Consider the following 16,249-nt stretch of genomic DNA (forward strand, 5'->3'; position numbering starts at 1 on the left):
AGTAAGAATGACCCCTTTAAGCCCCTGTATACTAGTGCCCACCATAGATTGAAATATTTCCTTTGAGCAGCTCCCTCTATCAATTATGTCCCTATGCATAATACAAGTTCCCTTAGTGTTGCCCCATCCCATAAATAATACAATACTCTTTGTTCTTCTACCAATGAATAAATGCCCCTTTGCAGCGCCTTCATGAATAATGACTCCTTTGTGCTGCTTTCCATACGTAATGCCCCCTTTGTGCTGTTCTCTATACATAATCAAGTCCTTTTTGTACTGGTCTCATGATGGAGTGACATCATTGAGCTGCCCAACATCCTCTATACACCTGGAGCTTTGGCACGTTGCAAGCTTATGGGTATGTTTACACGTGGCAGAAATTCTGCAGAGTGTCCACAATGGAAATTCCGTGGCAAATTCCGCATCCAAAGCTCTGCGTATGCGGAGCTGATTTCAGAAGACATAGCGCTCACCTCCAAATTCTTTGGCTGTCAGCACTTTCTTCACTCAGTACCTAGCGGCCTATACTGAGCGCAGCACCAGGTAATGCACCATAGGACTCCAGTTACGCCCCTGAACCTGTCTGTTAGCGCATCTACATATTTTATAACAGGATCTTCAGGACACCACAAATATCTTTCATATTGGTCATCTGTAACAGAAGTGCTTATGTTATAAAAAGACAATAGTCAGAAGTTGGAAGAGCAGCCCAGTGCATAGTAAGGTAAGGTAAAGTCCCCCCAATGCAAGCACAGAGTCATGACTGACTCATGGGTGACGTTTTTTTGGCAGACTGTTTTTGCGGGGTGGCTTGCCATTGCCTTACCCAGTCATTTTTACCCCCCAGCAAGCTGGATGCTCATTTTACCGACCTCGGTAGAATGGAAGGCTGAGTCAACCTTGAGCCGGCTACCTGACCCAAGCAAGGATTGAACCCACAACCTTCAGGTCGTGATGAAGACTTTAGGACTGTATTTCTGCTGCTTTAACACTCTGCAGTAAATCACCTATAATCCATCTGATGGATCTGCATATTAGTCCATACATACCCTTACAGCGATGTGACTTGTATGTGCATTGGACGTGATCCGCTTGCTGTTTACCCCATATGACTTGAGCTGTCACAGTGTCTGCCTGTGTCACATTACCAAGGAACAACACTTACTCCCCCCACGGCTCCAGGCTCCCGCCATCTTTTGTCGCTGCTTTGCAGAGATAAGCCAGTGGCTTTTTCCCCCTGTCGTTCTCCCAATCACACGGAATAAGAAGAAAGTGAAGGCCTCTATCGTACTCCCAGCACAGCCGAGCCTGTTCAAAGTTAGGATTATCTGCTCTGCTCAAAATCCCTTCAAACAATGACAAAAAAATAACAGAGATAGAATTGCTTTCTCTGGATAAAATTGGAATCTGGGTTCATGCGGCAGTCGTTTCATCTAATGCCCGCGCCAGTAGAGGTGTACACGTCAGGGGACACGGCGGGTTCCAGGGAGGTTTTTCTCCAGTCTCTGGGCTTCTTTCGGTTCTTGCTGCTCCCCAAATAAGGATCCGCTGCCAGTTCAGTCTATCAAGAATGTGATGTCTTCATTTCTCTTGCTGGTCTAATCCTATGGCTTAGCACAATGGATTTGCTCCTGGCAGGCAGTGTGGTATAATAGGTATTGCCGGACTTTGATGATGACTTGCACTTACTTGGTGGATGTTTTAGAAAAGTTGCTTACTTCTATAGAAATTAATTGGAAATATTGTTTATTTAATCCCCTGCAGCTGTCTGCTATGTCCAGTGTGGACTGCAGGCAGGTATAGTGGCCAACCATGAGGCATCCTGGCTATGCCATCGTTCACTGCCCCCTCCCCCCCCCCCCCCCCCCCCCCGAAGAAAGGCATACAGGAGACTGTAATATCTATTTTTCTGGTGGGTTGTGGACACAGGTTTTTATTGAAAGTATTATCTTTACTTTAAAACTTTACTTTAAGTAAACTCTCAACTTCTTTTAAAAGGCACTTAGAACATGATAACATATTTCCTGGAAGCAGTATGCCAACTGCCATCTCCAGTGGGCAAGTTAGCCTTCGCAGCATAGATTTTCAACACCATTCTCTGAAACACAGCCAAGCCATGGAGGAGCTCTGTACCTCTACGTGGGGCTCTGATCACCACCCAGCAGGAACAAGGCCTGCTCTATGAAAGTGAAGGAGAAAAAAATTGGTCTTGCGCTCATAAGGAATAATAGGATAGACTGAGTTAGAAATAAGGAAAACTTACTTTGAAGGAGGTCTCTGTCCTTAAGACCCCCCAAACAGGCTTGTTGTATGCCGTTTTGTAGTCCTGATGAAAAGATGTTGGCCTCTATATCCGTCAAGTACACAAAGTCGGGGAACATCAGTCTGCTATTGCTGCCCTCTAACTGTCGGTGACGAACACCCAACACCAGACTGGGAGTGGACAAAACATGGCAAAGATCCTGTAGTCGACATTCCGCCTGGCCTTCTCCACAGATTCGGCATCCCTTGCGCCCTTCCACACAACCCAAGGTATGATCTCTGACCACTCTAAAACAACTTCTAGGAAGAATGAAGTGAATCTCTCCATATCAGCTGGAATTAGTATCATAAGTTTCATCATCCACAGGAAACACGGATAATTCCTACCAAAATAACTGAACCAACAACCCCCCCCAACTGATCTCTTCCACTTCCGGGAGAGCCTGCGCACAGCACAGGCTCCGAATCCCTCTCCAGAAAACATCAATGTCCCAGAAACCCAGGTTTCTGTCTCCTGGTCTGCATTTTGCCAGTTGTGCCGTCCAGAAGATATATGAATGACCGAGCATTCCCGGATCTGTCAGTAGCAAAGATATTAAGGAAAACAACTTATGTCTATCAGCAGAGATGAGTGTAAATTTGTTTATTTCTTTCAAAAAACAAGCGACTCCAATAATTGAGGGTGAGAATAACCTGCGGAACAAGCAAAACGCCAATGGCCAATGCACAGAACTCCTGAGTCCAGAAAACCCGCACTGGCTGCCTCAGTGGCAGCCCCGATGCATAAGGAGTGCATTTCAAAATCCCAAGGAGCTAAACCTACTAACGACAAACACTTCTTGAAAATGGAACAAATTGGTACTTAGTGATGGCTGGGTATCATCTGCAATGGTCACACCAAATCCTGAATCGCAAGTGGAAGCCATGCCCCGTGACCACGCTCGTCATTCTTAGGTTGCAGAATGTAGACCAACTACAATGTCGAAATCTGCTAATCCACTCGGTTTAGCAAAACAATGCTAAACAAAAATTGGTGGGAAAAATAACTGATTCAAATAGTGAAATGCATACTTTTAAGCATGAAGACACTAAATAACACAGCAATTGATAAGATACCCACAGTCTTCATTCACGACACACATGCTCTTTTCACCAGCCCTCAAGGGCCTACTAAAAAACAAAACACTTAGTAACTTTGGCCCATCCCAACTTAGAAACTTAGTCCAGCCAGGCTTACTGGGCGACTACGACTGATACCCCTGCCGCTCACAACTGTAAATGGTATTCTACTGTAACATCCAGCCTATCAGAACCTGAATCTCTAATATACCTGCCTCCAACCATCTGAAGCCAGTCTGACCAGGCCTTATCGTGATGTTGCCATGTTGCAGGGGTGATGGATGCTCCAATTAGCAACAGCAGTTGACTGGCACCAAGTCCCATAGGTGGGTTGGAAGGGGTTTCCCACATGCCTCTGTCTCTAGCAGCTAGTCCCAGAACTCCTGCCAACGGCAACGTGAGAGAGCATCAGCCACAATATTTTCACTGCCGGTAACATGTCGAGCCCTACAGAAAATATGTAACTGCAGACACCTAGATACTAGATGACGGAGAAGACTAAGCACTGGTAGGGAAGAAGATGACAAGTTGTTAATGCAGTTAACGACACTACGATTGTCAGTCCAGAAACAAGTCGTGCCTATCGTTCATCTGGTCATCCCAAATTTTAACAGCAACTACTATCGGAAAGAGTTCCAACAGTGTCAGATTTCTGTACAGGTCTACGTGAACCCATGCTGTAGACCAAAATGAAGCACACCACTGAGAGCCAAGAATTCCCTCGAACCCCACAGAATGCATTTGTTTCAGTGTGACCTTATGGACCAGTAATCAGTGATCTAACATGTAACATTGTAACACTCAAAAAAGGTGTCCAGGACCCTTTCAAACTGTTTAATTGAGTTCACTATCACCACGTCCTCACGCAGAGAGTTCCATTGTCTCACTGCTGTTACAGTAAAGAACCCCCTTCTATGTCGGTATAGAAGCCTTCTTTTCTCTAGACGTAGAAGGCGCCCCCTTGTTACAGTCCTGGGTATAAATAGATGATGGGAGAGATTTCTGTACTGACCATTTATATATTTATACACAGTTATAAGATTGTCCCTCAGCCGGCTTTTTTCTAAGCTAAATAACCCCAATTTTGATCACCTCTCTGGGTATTGTAGTCCGCCCATTCCATTTATTACTTTAGTTGCCCGCCTTTGTACCCGCTCAAGCTCTGATAGATATGTCCTTTTTGAGTACCAGTGCCCAAAACTATCCACAATATCCCATGTATGATCTGACCAGTGACTTTTATGTGGTCCTTGATCAGCCGATCGAGGGTGCATACTGTTGCGCAAGATGCGTGCTCGTCGCACATTTAGAAGCCCAAATCCTGGATCTAAATGAGCGACTTGCGACACTGAGATCCACTGACATCATGGAAAGGAGTTTGCTGCTCACTGAGCAGACGCTCGCTGGGGTAGAGGCGGGGGTGGATGGTAGTACGGAAGAGCAGGGGGAGCAGGCAGCTAGCTGGGTGACAGATAGAAAGAGGGGTAGATGGAAGAGAATCAGGGAGGCTCGTTCTGAACTGGCACAACCCAACAAGGCTGCAACGTTGGCAAATGAGGGGGATGCCATTACAGAGCCAGCACTACTGCAGCACGACATGCCCTCTGAACCCCAGGGAGATGACTGCTCCAGTGAGAAGGGGACAGGGAGCACAGGGCAGGCTAGACAGGTCCTAGTGGTGGGGGGCTCAATTATAAGGGGGACAGATAGGGCAATCTGCCATAAAGACTAGGATCGTCGAACAGTGTGTTGTCTTCCTGGCGCTCGAGTTCAACACATCGCGGATCCGATTGATAGATTACTGGGAGGGGCTGGTGAAGATCCAGCGGTCATAGTGCACATTGGCACCAATGAACAAATTAGAGGTCAATGGAGTGCCCTCAAAAATGATTTCAGGGACTTAGGGTCCAAGCTCAGGGCAAGGACCTCCAGGGTAGTTTTCTTGGAAATACTGCCTGCACCTAAAGCCACACTAGAAAGGCAGCAGGATCTTAGGGAGGTAAACAAGTGGCTCCAGAGTTGGTGTAAGAAGGAGGGGTTCGGGTTCCTGGAGAACTGGGCTGACTTTGCTGTCGGCTACAAGCTCTACCGTAGGGACGGGCTGCATCTTAATGGGGAGGGTGCAGCTGTTCTGGGGGAAAAGTGGCTAGAAGGCTGGAGGAATGTTTAAACTAGGGACTGGGGGGGGGGGGGAAGAGAAATAATGGGGTAGTCAGTGTAGCTAGCCACCTGGGTCTAAGCAATGGGAATGGGGGTCGAGCAGGGGGTGGGGTTAGTACAGTTAGAACTGACAGATCAATCAATAGTACTATTAATAGCAAAAACAACCGTATAAATTGTATGGCTACAAATGCAAGAAGTCTGTTTGGTAAAGTGGGTGAGCTCGAAGCGAGAATGACTGATGAAAATTATGATATATTTGGAATAACGGAAACATGGCTTGATAATAAGTGCGATTGGGTGGTGAATTTACAGGGTTACAGCCTCTTCAGAAGAGACCATGGCAACCAGAAAGGGGGAGGGGTATGTCTGTACATTAAATCCTACTTAATGCCGAGGCTACGGGAGGATATAGTGACAGGAAATAAACACATGGAATCTCTATGGGTAAAAATAACAAAATCCTGATAGGGGTCTTCTATAGGCCACCAAAAGCAACAGAAGAAACTGAAACTTTACTATTAAGGCAGATAGAAAAGGTGTCAAACCGCAACAAAGTAATTATCATGGGGGACTTTAATTATCCGGATATAATATGGGATAAAGAGACCTGCAAATCTCATAGGGGTGATAAGTTCTTGAGAATAATTAAAGATAACTACCTTACCCAACTTGTGCGGGAACCAACGAGAGGGAAGGCCACTCTGGACTTAGTATTAACTAACAAACCAGACTGAATAATGGGGGTGCAGGTTGAGGGGCACTTGGGGAACAGTGACCACAATATAATCAACTTCCAACTGTCATTCAATAAGAAGCCTTATCAGGGAGCAACAAATAAACTAAACTTTAGTAAAGCAAAATTTGATCAGCTGAGAACTACTATCGGTAACATTAATTGGGACAACATCCTCAAGAATAACAGTACAGAGAACAAATCGGAGAAGTTTAAAAAGATCTTAATCACCTCATGTGAGCAGTTCACACCCTTTAAAAATAAAAGAACTTCAAGTAAAAGGAAACCAATGTGGCTCAACAAGACTGTAAGAGGGGCAATAAACGAAAATAAGAAAGTGTTCAAACTACTAAAGCAAGAAGGCAGCGAAGAAGCACTAAAATCATACAGGGAAATAAAACAAAATATGCAAAGGAAAAATCAAAATTGCTAAGGAGGAGGCGGAAAGACGGATCGCCGAAGAGAGCAAAAACAACCCTATATTAACAGCAAAAGGATTTGCCCTGAGAGCACTGGCCCTTTAACAAATAATGCAGGAGAAATCATAGAAGACGATGAGGGGAAGGCAAACCTATTAAATAGTTTTTTTTCAAGTGTATTCACGAATGAAAAGGAAATGCCACATGAGATGCGTGGGAAAAAATTAACCCATCACAAAATATCTCATACCTAACGCAGGAAGAAGTGCGGAATCGGTTAAAGAGGATTAAATTCGATAAATCACCAGGCCCAGATGGATTACACCCAAGGGTTCTAAGGGAACTAAGTGATGTGATAGCTAGGCCGCTATTTCTAATATTTATGGATACTATCAAGACCGGGGTAGTACCACTGGATTGGCGCATTGCCAATGTTGTTCCAATATGCAAAAAGGGGTCCAAAAGAGAGCCTGGTGACTACAGGCTGGTAAGTCTCACTTCAGTAACTGGAAAAATATTCAAGGGGTTTCTGAGAGACGCCATCGAAGAATACCTCAAGGAGAACAGCGGAATAACTCCTCACCAGCATGGATTCATGGAGGGTCGATCGTGTCAGACCAATCTGATCAGCTTCTACGATAAAGTAAGTTCTAGGCTGGACCTGGGAGAGTCCATTGATCTTGTATATCTAGACTTCTCTAAAGCATTTGACACCGTGCCACATATATAATGATATATAAAATGAGGCAGCTCGGATTGGGTAAAAATGTGTGTATCTGGGTCAAGAACTGGCTCAGAGATAGAAAGCAGAGGGTGGTAATAAATGGTTCATACTCTGATTGGACCACAGTCACTAGTGGGGGGCCACAGGGTTTAGTATTATGCTCCATTCTGTTCAATATATTTATCAACGACCTGATAGAGGGGCTGCACAGTAAAATATCAATATTTGCAGACGACACAAAATTATACAAGATAATCAATACAGCGGAGGACAATGTGCGGCTACAAACGGACCTAGATAAGCTGGGGGCTTGGGCAGAAAAATGGCAAATGAAGCTCAATATTGATAAATGTAAGGTTATGCACATGGTCAGAAAAAAACAGATGTCACCAATATACACTAAATGGGGTACTGCTAGGGAAAAGTGATATGGAAAAAGACCTGGGGGTACTAGTGTATTGTAGACTAAACTGGAGTAACCAATGCCAATCAGCTGCTGCAAAGGCAAATAAAGTCTTGGGGTGCATTAAAAGAGGTATAGGGGCGAGGGACGAAAACATTATTCTTCCACTATATAAAGCACTTGTCAGGCCCCACATGGAATACTGCGTACAGTTCTGGACACCGGTGCTCATGAAAGATGTTGCAGTGCTTGAGGGGGTTCAAAGAAGAGCAACTAAACTAATACATGGAATGAAGGGACTGGAATACCCAGAGAGGCTATCCAAATTGGGATTATTTACCCTGGAAAAAAGACAGCTAAGGGTCGACCAAAAAACTATGTATAAATACATGAGGGGACAATACAAGGATCTCTCCCATGATCTGTTCATACCCAGGACTGCGGCGTAACAAGAGGGCATCCGCTACGTCTAGAAGAAAGCAGGTTTCATCACCAACACAGAAAAGGGTTCTTTACTGTAAGAGCAGTGAGACTGTGAAACTCTCTGCCTGAGGACGTGGTGATGGCAAAATCCATAGAGGAGTTTAAGAGGAGACTAGATGTCTTTCTAGAGTGAAAGGATATTACAGGATATAATTTTTAGGTGACCAGCTGGTTGTTGATCCGGGTATACAGACAGATAGGAACTATTAGAGGTTGATTCAGGGATTAGTCTGATTGCCATTAGGGAGTCGGGAAGGAATTTTTCTGCCTCTTGGGGTCTTCTGCCTTCCTCTGGATCAACAAGGAGCTTAAACAGGCTGAACTAGATGGACATTGTCTTCATTCAGCCTTACATACTATGTTACTATATGTTACTATATGTTGTCATGCGCCCTAGACCTCTTCTGATGCACCCCATGATCTTATTTGCCTTGGCAGCAGCTGCCTGACACTGGTTGCTCCAGTTAAGATTACAGTTAATTAAAATCCCCAAGTCCTTCTCCATGTCAGTGTTCCCCAGTGGCTTCCCATTTAGTGTGTAATGGTGGCATGGATTTCCTCTGTCCATATGCAGAACCTTACATTTATAAGGGTTAAACTGCATTTGCCACTTTTCTGCCCCGAACCTATCCAGGTCCTCTTACAATCTTCTTGTGTCGTCTCTTCTGTTAATTTTTTACATAGTTTTGTATCATCTGCAAATATTGATATTTTACTGCACAATCCTTCTACCAGGTCATTAATAAATATTTTAAAAATAATAGGGCCCAAAACCGAACCCTGTGCTACCCCACTAGTAATGGTGACCCCTCCAATACTGCCCCTGTGGTACCCCACTAGTTACTGTGACCCCTCCAATACTGCCCCTGTGGTACCCCACTAGTAACGGTGACCCCTCCAATACTGCCCCCTGTGGTATCCACCATAACGGTGACCCCTCCAATACTGCCACTGTGGTATCCACCATAACGGTGAACCCTCCAATACTGCCCCCTGTGGTACCCCACTAGTAACGGTGACCCAATCAGAGTATGTACCATTTATAAACTGCCCCCTCTGCTTTCTATCACTGACCAGTTACATACCCACTTACACACATTCTCGCCCAGACTAAGCATCCTCATTTTATATAACCTTTTATGTGGCTCAGTATCAAATGCTTTGAATAAGTCCAGATACACAAGATCCAGTGACTCTTCCCAATCCAGTCTAGAACTTACCTCTTCATAGAAGCTGATCAGGTTGGTTTGACAGGAGCGATCTCTCATAAACCCATGCTGATACAGGGTTGTACAGCTATTTTCCTTGAGGTCCTCCAGGACAGCGTCTCTTAGAAATCCTTCAAACACCTGACAATTCCTTTTCCTCTGTGAATACACTGGAGAAAAAAAAATTAATAGATTTGCTTTCTCCTCATCACCATCTACAATTTCTCCTACATTATTTATTAAAGGGCCAACACTTTTGAGTACTAATCTTTTTACTATTTACATAATTAAATAACAGTTTAGGGTTAAGGTGGATTTACACAGGACGAATGTCGGGCAAACGATGCCCGGCACTCGTCCCAGTGTTTCCTCACTCCCTTGCTCCTGCATGGGAGTTAGTAGTGCTGGCTCACTCACAGAGCGGTCAGTAGGGGGCAGGGCGGCTGCAGCAGATTTCTCTCCCCCGCCCTTCGCCATTGACATAACACAGCGGCCCTTCAGCACCGAACAGCTGCTATTTACACTGAACGATGAGCGATTGGCTCATCGTCCATCGTTCATGCAGCATAAGATGACCGCTCATCGTTCAGTGTAAATAGCAGCCGCTCAGTACCGAACGGCTGCTGTGTTATGTCAATGGCGAGGGGCGGGGGAGCAAGAGGAGAGAAATCTCCTGCAGGTTCCCCGCTGCGAACCATCAGTACTAGCTTGGGTGCAGCAGCACCAGAGTGAGTATGTGCGGGGATGAGTGACAGGCATCATTTGCCCGACAGTCGTCCCGTCTAAAAGGGCCTTTAGTTCTGCTCAAAGTCTCTTTGCCTCCAGTCTTGCTGCTTTTATCATAATTTATTGTTTTCCTGATAGGTTTTTAGTGCTTTTTCACTGCCTTCCTGTTTTAGTAGTTTAAACGCTTTCTTTTTACTGTTTATTGCCCCCTTTACATCTTTATTGAGCCATATTGGTTTTCTCCTATGACTAAGTCTTTTATTACCGCTCACAGTAAGTAATTAAGATGTTTTGAAACGTTTCCCATTTATTGTTCGTACTTTTATTTTTGAGGACATTATCCCAGTCAGTAAGGTTGAGAGCATCACTAAGCTGATCGAACTTGGCCTTCCTAAAGTTTAGTATTTTCATAGCTCCCCTATAAAGCTCTATCTTGACAGACAAGTTGCAATGTATTACATTATGATCATTATTTCCCATGTGCCCCCCAACCTGCACCCCTGTTATTCTATCAGGTCTGTTGGTTAATATTAAGACCAAAATGGCCGTCCATCTAGTTGGGTAAGGTAATTATTTTTAGTTATTGACAGAAACTTGTTATCTGCTAATAACTATACAGGAACTTTGGTTGTGACACAAATCGTGTCACCAAAGATTGCAGTCTAACTCTGCAAAGTAATGGACGTTAATGTGGTAGCATTGCGACTCTTCGATTGGAATTACCTTAACCCAACGATCACAAGAATTGCACTGAACTTGGACTTACTGAAATTAACAGGTCACAATTGCAGCAACCTGTGAGCCACAACGTGACTGTATTAACTTCCATTACTTCATGATATCATCAACACAGATGGCTTTAAATAGTAATAAGGAAATATTGCCTAATGTATGATTTGCTGTTGCCTTTCTGCCCCAGAATTGGTGTTCAGTGGGTGCAATAACCTGTCATCAGAGCGCAGTAGTATCACTGATCAGAGGCGTAACTATAGAGGATGCAGGGGATGCGGTTGCACCCGGGCCCAGGAGCCTTAGGGGGCCCATAAGGCCTCTCTTCTCCATATTGGGAGCCCCGCAGGGGCGTAACTATAGAGGATGCAGGGGATGCGGTTGCATCCGGGTGCGAGGACCCTTAGGGGACCCATAAGGCCTACCTTCTCCATATAGGGAGCCTAGTAGTAATAAAGCATTATAGTTGGGGGGCCCTGTTAAAGATTTTGCATTGGGGCCCCAAATCTTCAAGTTACGCCTCTGGAGCCCAGTACTATGACCAAGCATTATAGTTGAGGGCCCTGTTACAGATTTTGCACCGGGGCCCAGAAGCTTCAAGTTACGCCTTTGTCACTGATAGTAGCATATCAGATGACTGACCCTTGACCTGACCTACGCTGACCACTACCGACCCATCTCCAACCTCCCTTTCATCTCCAAACTACTTGGAGATGAAGGGGATCTATTCCCGCCTCACATGTTTTCTCTCTGATAACTCTCTCCTCGACCCCCTCCAGTCTGGCTTCCACCCCCTACATTCGACTGAAACCACCATCACAAAAGTAATAAACAATCTGATGATGGCCAAATCAGGGGCAACTACTCCCTACTAATCTTTCTTGACCTCTCCGCTGCATTTGACACTGTTGACCATGACTTCCTCCTTGCTATGCTCCGCTCCATTGGCCTTAAGAACACTGTTCTCTCCTGGTTCTCTTCCTATCTCTTTGACTGCTCTTTCAGCATCTCTGGTTCTATCTCCTCTCTGCTCCCTCTCACTGTTGGGGTCTTCCCGTGAGATCTCTGAACCTTTCCTCCAAAACCTCACCGGCTGTCCGGCTGCTGTCTCTAACACCATTGCAAACAGCCGTAGGGGAGGGGAGAGGAGGTGAGCCAGCGAGGGGGAGGGAAGGGGGAGGGGCTTCAGATGACTGTAAATACAAAAATGCTCACTGTAGCATGACTTTTTGTGCTTTTGCGCGTGTTTCAGCACATTTTACCGTACATTCTACCTGGAGCTATTCACATCAGAACACCCCCGCACCGTGGTTGAAAAGACTGTGCCGTCTAATTAGTCTTCAGGGCGGTCAGGTGCGCATTTTCATACCCTGATAGACTCCTATGGTGCCTTAGGTGCGCAAATGCACACAAAAAAAGAGCCTGTCACATTTCTTTTCATGCAAGTGAAATGTGCGCACAAAAAAAAAAGGTGAGAATGAACCCACTGAAAACAATTGGTACTATGCTCTGCACACGCAAAATAGGGCGCAAATACGGTCATCTGAAACCATTCTCAAGGTCAGTAGGGGTGTGAAAATTCACACCCGATAACCGCGCAATTGTGTATTGAACTGCACGTTTTTGCAGAGAAATCAACACACTGGGAATTAATCAATGCTGCACAGCCTTTAAAATCACGGCACAGATGAGTCCCGCGCCAATGTGAACAGTCCACGGCAGTGCAAAAAGTACAGTAAAAAGCACAGATACGTGCGTGGTAAGGCTACCTTCACTGCTCTAAAAGTTACACTATTGTGAGCATTTTTGCACTTATGCCCGTCTAAAGGAGCTCTTAGGGCTGCATATTTGCGCGCAATGTGCATCGCATTTTAAGGCGCGTCTGTGTGCTTTACTGTACTTTTTGCAAGCGAAATGCAACCATGCTCCCATTGATTGTAGTGGGCAAAGTCTAGTTCAGTATGTACTATTTCGCTGCACAAATACGCAGGAAAATAGAGCATGCTGGGTATTTTTTTGCGCAGACAAAATGCGAGCGCAAAATATGTGTATGTAAACAAACCTATTGAAATCAGTGAGTTCTATTCACTGCGTATTGCGTGCGCAAATTGTGCATGTGCAAAAGGCTCCACAAAAAAGTGCATGTGACACAGCCTTAGTCGGGCTTCACATTGGTGTAAATACATTTACGCACCCTTTTGTGTGACGGGCGTTGCACGCTATGCACGAAAATAAAACATGCTGAGAAAGGAATGCGCACGCAAAAGACACTCATGTAGATGAACCCATTCAGATCAACGCGTTCTATTTACTGTGTATTGCGCTCTCAAATTTTGCATGCGCAATACGCTGCATAAATGCGTGCATGTGGAAAAGCCCTACGGGTATGTTCACACGGACGTGATATGAGCGTCAGATTTCTGCTGCAGATGTGCATGTGAAGATGCTGCGGGTTAGCCCCATTCAGTGACGCCTTTTCTTTTTGCCTGCAATTTGGATTTTATTCTGCATCATACACTGCGGCACGGATTCTCATTCACGTGAATAGAACATGGATTTGCACTGCATTTTGCAATGGATTGGAGTGTCAGATATGTGTCAAAATGCACTGTATAAACATGAGTGTAGACTGAGATGCTGTTACAGTATCAACTATCTTTGAATATTCTTTTCTAAACCCACCATAGACATACAATTACCATCCACAACAATTCCAATTCTACCCGTTCAGTCGTGTCCGACTCTTGGATACTCTGTAGGCCGCTCCTTTCCATACTTTTCTACGGCTGCTTTCAGTTGCCTGATGCTAACTCCTGTGTCCTTCTTGATGGTGTCCAGCCAAAGTGTCTTTTGTCTTCCTTGTTTCATTTTACCACTGATCATTCCAAGTAGCATCTCTTTTTCCGGTGAATTCAGTCATGTCCAAAGTGAGTCAATTTCCGTCTCATGATCTTGTCTTCCAGGGACACCCCTAGAATCATAGAATGGTAAAGTTGGAAGGGACCTCCGGAGTCATCGGGTCCAACCCCCTGCTCAGTGCAGGATTCACTAAATCGTCCCAGACAGATGTCTGTCCAGCCTTTGTTTGAAGACTTGCATTGAGGGAGAACTCACCACCTCCTGTGGCAACCTGTTACACTCATTGATCACCATCACTGTCTAATATCTAATTTGTGTCTCCTCCCTTTCAGTTCCATCCCATTGCTTCTAGTCTTTCCTTGTGCAAATAAGAATAGGGCTGATCCCTCTGCACTGTGACAGCCCTTCAGGTATTTGTAGATGGCTATTAAGTCTCCTCTCAACCTTCTTTCTTGCAAGCTAAACATTCCCAGATCCTTTAACCATTCCTCATAGGACATGATTTGCAGACCGCTCACCATCATGGTAACTCTCTGAACTTGCTCCAGTTTGTCTATGTCTTTTTTAAAGTGGGGTGCCCAAAACAGGACACTGTATTCCAGATGAGGCCTGACTAAGGAAGAGTAGAGGGGGATAATTACCTCACGTGATCTAGACTCTATGCTTCTCTTAATACATCCCAGAAATGTGTTTGCCTTTTTGGCTTCTGCATCACATTGTTGACTCATGTTCAGTCTATGATCTATTAGTATACCCAAGTCTTTTTCACATGTGCTGCTTAGCTCAATTCCTCCCATTCTGATAGTTTTTTTTTTCTTGCCCAAATGTAGGACTTTTCATTTCTCCTTGTTAAATACTATTCTGTTAGTTGTCACCCACGGTTCAAGCCTGTCTAGATCTTTTTGTCTATCTCTCTTTTTGTCTGTCCCTCTCTTCCCTAGTGTTAGCCATCGCTCCTAGCCTTGTGTCGTCAACAAATTTGATCCATTTCCCCTTAATTCCCGCCTCATTTATCAACATTTTAAACAACTCTGGGCCTAGGACAGAGCCTTGTGGTACTCCACTTAATGATTTCTTCCAGTTTAATGTGCAGCCCTTTATGACCACTCTTTGAGTACGATCACTCAGCCAGTTGGGAATCCACCTAACAGTTGCCTTGTCAATCCCCTATTTGGTCATTTTTTCAATAAGGATGGTATGAGATACTGTGTCAAATCCTTTACTAAAGTCAAGATATACTATATTCACCGCATTTCCCTGATCAGCCCAGTCGGTGATTCTGTCATAGAAGGAAATTAGATTAGTCTGGCATGACTTGTTTGTTACAAACCCATGCTGGCTCTGGTTAATTACTCAATTCTCATCCAGGTACTTGCATATATGGCTGTCTAATAATTTGTTCCAAGATCTTACCTGGAATAGAAGTCAGGCTCACAGGCCTGTAGTTTCCTGGGTCCACCTTCTTTCCTTTTTTTTGGAGATAAGTACAACCTTTATCCTTCTCCAATCTTCTGGGACTTTTCCTGTTCTCCATGAATTTTCTGGGTTGATACGGTCCAGACAGCTTTGTTGGTGTCCCTAGCTGTCCAGGGGATTTGTAGAGGTTTTCTCCAACACCACAGCTCGAAAGTGTCAATTTTTCCTCTCGCAGTGCTAATCAACGCTATATCTCCCCTGTCGAGCTGCCACTATGATTAATGAGGGACCCAAGGAATACAAAACCATTAACCATGTCGATTTCCTGGTTCCTGACCTTTATGTGGACTTCCTTCTTGGCAGCGGTCATGATCTTTGTCTTCTTGATGTTCAGGTGAAGTCCCATCTTCTCACTCTCTTCTATTAGCTTCAGGATCACCATCTAAAACAAATCTGACTATATCTGCCAACACTTTTTATCACATTTATTCATCCAGTATTCTCACTGTTGACTTTAAAACATTCTTCATTTACAAGAACAGGTGTATAACTCCTATATGTTCTTCAGTGGCTCCGCTTGGTGGTGTTACGAAGATGAATTTTGGAGGTGGTTAGCTGTGCATCCAGAGGTAGGGGTTAAAAGCAACAGATGTATGGCTCTGCCTCATGATAGCTCAAAAGTAACAGTTCTTTCACAGCACGGCCATTGGCTCTGGGTTGGGAAGTGCCATTTAATGTCCTGGCTCTTGCTGGTTATTTAACAAAGGGAAATCTTATTTCTCAGGACTGTGTAAATTTAAGCACATATGTTCAGTGTGTTGAGGACCTTATGCAGTCTTTCAGGGTGTCAAGCTACCTAGCCGGGGCGAAGCAATAGGCCGCTATGGGGTTGTGGCTCAACAGGTATCCCAATAGGGACTCTGCAGCTTTTTCGAGTGGGTTTTTACTTTTGGGTTTTTCATCCCGCTTGTGTTTAGCTGGGAAGTGTTTTTTGCAGATAACCTG

Source organism: Eleutherodactylus coqui, chromosome 13 (assembly GCF_035609145.1).
Source record: "Eleutherodactylus coqui strain aEleCoq1 chromosome 13, aEleCoq1.hap1, whole genome shotgun sequence".
Lineage (NCBI taxonomy): Eukaryota > Metazoa > Chordata > Amphibia > Anura > Eleutherodactylidae > Eleutherodactylus > Eleutherodactylus coqui.